Raw genomic sequence first — 4,953 nt, forward strand, 5'->3', positions numbered from 1 at the left:
TATTTGCTGTTGTATGAATTTGTTTCCCCTCCACCATACAAAAATCATCATAGAAACCAGGGGCAGTGAGATAATGACTGCTGACTACATTTGCTTGCAAGAGGCAGTTCTAGTTAACAGCGCCACTTAAACAGAACATAATAAAAGGTGGTTTTGGGAACTTCAGTAGCCATAGTTACTGCAACTAATGGCAAGTTAAAAATCAAAGATTTAGGACATTTGGTAAAATGTTTGCTACAGTATCCTAATTCTCCTTTTTTCCCACCCTTCATAAATCAGTTCTCGTCTCAGAAGCCTTTTTAGGAAGCTCGAGCCCCATACTAATCGTAGTACAGTGGCTCAACCAGTTTTATGCTCATAAAGTTACTGCCCCCGAATTGGCACACAGACTTAAACATAAAATGGCTACTCCCATAACTAAATTCTAAGATTGGGGGTCTTGCTTTTGTCAAAGACTCGCTTTAACCACTTCAGCCCCGGATCATTTGGCTGCCCAAAGACCAGAGTGTTTTTGCGATTCGGCACTGCATCACTTTAACAGACAATTGCGCAGAACAAAATTGACGTCCTTTTTTCCCCCCACAGAGCTTTATTTTGGTGTTATTTGATCACCTCTGCGGTTTTTATATTTGGCACTATAAACAAAAAAAAACAAACAAATTTTTTACTTTTTGCTATAATAAATATCACCAAAAATTATATAAAAAAAAGTTTCTCAGTTTAGGCCGATACATAGTCTTCTACATATTTTTGGTAAAAAAAAAAAAAAAAAAGAAATTGCACTAGGTGTTTGATTTGTTTAAGCAACAGTTTTATAGCGTCTACAAAATAGGGGATCATTTTATGGCCTTTTTATTAATATATATATATTTTTTTAATAGGGCAGCAATCTGCGATTTTGATCATGACTGACATTATGGCAGACACATCTGACACTTTTGGCCCTATTTTGGGACCATTCATTTATACAGCGATCAGTGCGATTAAAAATGCACCGATTCCTGTGTAAATGTGACTGGCAGTGAAGGGGTTAGGCAATTGAAGGGGGGGCGCTGCAAGAGTTAGGTGTGTCCTAGGGAGATTCTAACTGTGGGGGGGTGGGCTACATGTGACACGATGCAGATCACTGCTCCGAATCACAGGTAGCTGTGATCAGTGTCACTAGGCAGAACTGGGAAATGCTCGTCGCGGGTATCTCCACGAACATAGAGTCCCCAGGACCGTAGGTCACACTTACGGAGCTCACGGCAGCAAATTTAAAGTGATGTACCTGTACGCCCATTTACCTGCCCGTGCCATTCTGCCGACGGAAATGTTCAAGCGGTGTTCGGCAAGCGGTTAAAGCTGGGTTCACACTGTGCGGCCACGGGGCAGTGCAGGGGGTCCGGTGCGTTCCCGTTAACCATTTCAGGTCTGAATTTTTGGGCGAATTGGGACCTGAAATAGAGCCAAATATGCACAGGACTCTTCTGCTGTGCGCGCTGTGGCCGCCCCGGAGATGTGTGAACTAGCTCTATTGAGAGCCCATCGCACTCTCATGTCATGCGAATTGGAATGCGGAGGAAACCCAGCCTAAAGTGGCTGTAAAGGCTGAAGCTTTTTTACTTTCATGCATTCTATGTGTGAAGGTGAATAAAACCTGTGTTTTACTACCCCCCACCCCCCGACTTAGCCAAGCCCCTCTCCAACCAGCGATGTGCACGGGATGTCCTGGGTGTCTCTCTCATCATTGACTGAGGCACAGCAGTGGGAGTCAATCACAGCCAGTGTGCCAAAGACAAGAGAGTGGGGCAGGCCACAACTATGTCTTATAGAAGCATAGAGTGGTGCTTCGGAGTGAGCATGCACCAGTGCTCCAATAGCAAGCGGCTTGGCATTTATTTATTTTTTTAGACATGTGCATTCGTTTTCATCCGAATGCATTTTCGTCCGAATTTCAGGGATTTTCGTTTTGACAAACAATAACGAAAGTGCAGAATCCGAAAAACGAAAGATCCAACATAAATAAATGCTTTATTTTCGTTGTTACAACAGTTTGATATAGAATAGGAGATTCGATGTGACTGACAATAACAATCTGTGTCTATTGAACCTGTGGTCAAATGTGCTTAACCTTACCTCTATTAGTCCAAGATTATATAGAGAAAAGATTCGACAGAGAGAGAAAAGATTCTAAAGTGCTAATTTCAAAGGCTAATATGCAAGCTACTGTCCTAAAAAGTGTTTGGGGACCTGGGGCCTGCCCCAGGGGACATGTATCAATGCAAATAAAGTTTTAAAAATGTCAGTTTTTTCAGGAGCAGTGATTTTAATAATGATTAAAGTGAAACAATAAAAGTGTAATATTCCTTAAAATTTCGTACCTGGGGGGTGTCTATATAGTCTTAGAACTGTCCCTGCACAAAGTGTAATTTCTGCAGGAAAAAAAGTTATTTCAAATCACTCGGGGCTATAATGAATTGTCGGCTCCCATAATACAGAGAACACTCATTGAAAGTCATTGATTTAAAAAAAATAATGGCTATTAAGGGGAACCACGTGTCAAATGTAAAAAAAAATAAAAAATTGACATGGGATCCCCCTAAAAATCTATACCAGACCCTTTATCCGAGCACGCAACCTGGCAGGCCACAGGAAAAGAGGGGGGGGGGGGGACAAGAGAGCGCCCCCCCGAACCATACCAGGCCACATGCCCTCAACATTGGGGGCTTATCAGAATCTGGAAGACCCCTTTAAGAAGGGGACCCCCAGGTCCCAGCCCCCCCCTGTTTGAAATGGTAAGGGGGTACAAAAGTACCCCTACCATTTCACAAAGAAAGTGTAAAAAATTGTTAAATAAGACACACTTTTGAAAAAGTCCTTTATTAAAAATAAAAAAAAGATTCCAGCGGTGGTGATCCACTCTTGCTATCCAGTGACGGATGATCATCACTCCGGGGTCCAGCAATAGCTGATCTGATCCAGCGCAGGGGATGAGTTTGGGGATGAGGTTCCGTGCTCGAATAAAGGGTCTGGTATGGATTTTTAGGGGGACCTCAGGTCAAATTTTTTTTTTTTTTTTTTGACGTGGGGCTCCCCTTAATATCCATACCAGACCTGAAGGGCATGGTAATTGAATTTGGGGGAACCCCAAGCTTTTTTTTTTTTTTTTTTTTTATCAATGACTTTCTCTGTATTACGGGAGCCGACAATTCATTATAGCCGCGAGTGATTTTAAATGACTTTTTTCCTGCAGAAATGATACTTTGTGCAGGGACAGTTCTAAGCACGGGAAACATGCGCCCCTTCACAGGCATACTATAGACACCCCCCCAGGTACGAAATTTAAAGGAATATTACACTTTTATTGTTTCACTTTAATCATCATTAAAATCACTGCTCCTGAAAAAAACGGCAGTTTTTAAAACTTTTTTTTGCATTGATACATGTCCCCTGGGGCAGGACCCAGGTCCCCAAACACTTTAGGGCAGTAACTCGCATATTAGCCTTTAAAATTAGCACTTTAGAACCCTATTTAAGTCTATAGGACTCCAACTTTTAAAATCTAAAGTTCACACGAAGTATGCTATGTAGCGTTTAGCAGCTCCGTCGAATGTTCTTTATACATTCGACAGACACCATAAGCCTTCAAAGACAGATTCGACCGTAATTCATGTGGATTTTCGGACGAATGCAATTTTTGAAGGAAAAACGAAATAAATAAAAACGAATTTTGGGAGTAACTAAATAAATGTATTTTTCGGACCAATAACGAAACAAAATATTTCACTCTACACATCTAGTATTTTTCTCTTCTTCAATATTACTGATGGTGATGAGCCGGGATTAGCAGCTTGGACCGGGTGTGTCCATCTTTTGCGGCCTGAAGCAGTGTGCGCCTTTTTGTCTTGCTATGGAAGGCTGGTAAAGGGGGAGAAGCCAGGAGCACCAGCAGGGGACCCAAGAAGAGGAGGATCAGAGCTGCTTTGGGCAAAACCACTGCACAGAGCAGGTAAGCATGACAGGTTTGCCATTTAGAAGAAAAAAAAAAAGGCTTTTAGAATCATGTTAATGATGCGGTCAGACTGGAAATTAATGGCCTAGTCCAACTATAATTCATTATATTTAATTCAGTAGTTTTAAATAAATCCAAACAAAAACCTGAGATTTATGTACCCTAGATAATAACCAAACATTTAAAGACAAGTAGAATATCCCTTATTAACGTAGCAGGCTATAGTAAGGTGCTAACCCACCAAGAATGGAGTAGTTTGAGTGTCCAACTAGATGATATAGCACCTATACATTTAGGAAGCCCCTCAAATCCACAGTTTTAAATCTGAAACCAAATACATCTGTGCAGAATAAGACTTTTAACAACCCAAAAGTGCTTAGCACATACCAAATTCATGGAAAGAATTGGTCAGTCCTCCCAACTGAAAGTGTTAGAGTATCTCTTGCAAATGCTTTATGGCATCCCTAGTAGAAATGGATGAAAAAGGCCATACAAAATTGCAAGGTTTAGTTGAACCTGAACATTTACATGCTGATCTTTGAAGAGCCACACAAGGATTATGGGTGATTGAATTGTAAAAACTGTATTGTATGCCAAAGACTGGACAAACCAGCATATGTATCGTCAGCAGCATATAAAATGTGATGGTTTATGAAGGGATTTGCTCATCACTGCTACTAAGGGAGAGAACACAAGGGAAGAGGCAGTGTTTCGTCCAGGCATGGTTTATTGAAAACAGGTCAAGTCATCTGTCATCTGTTCACACCTGGCACTGTACAGGCATTCTGTCTATCCAGATTAGTAAAACATCAGTATATATTACACAATGTTATTTCAAACATGTTTGAGTTTGAATATATCACTTTGAAGGGGAAAAGAAAAATCAAAACTGTTCACCTAACAATCACTGTAAAACCAGAACTGTTTCTTTCTTTATAGCTATTATATTACAGTCTAAA

The sequence above is a fragment of the Lithobates pipiens genome, unplaced genomic scaffold (assembly GCF_037356315.1).
Source record: "Lithobates pipiens isolate NorthernLeopardFrog02 unplaced genomic scaffold, aLitPip1_a1.2 Scaffold_3, whole genome shotgun sequence".
Classification (NCBI taxonomy): Eukaryota; Metazoa; Chordata; class Amphibia; order Anura; family Ranidae; genus Lithobates; species Lithobates pipiens.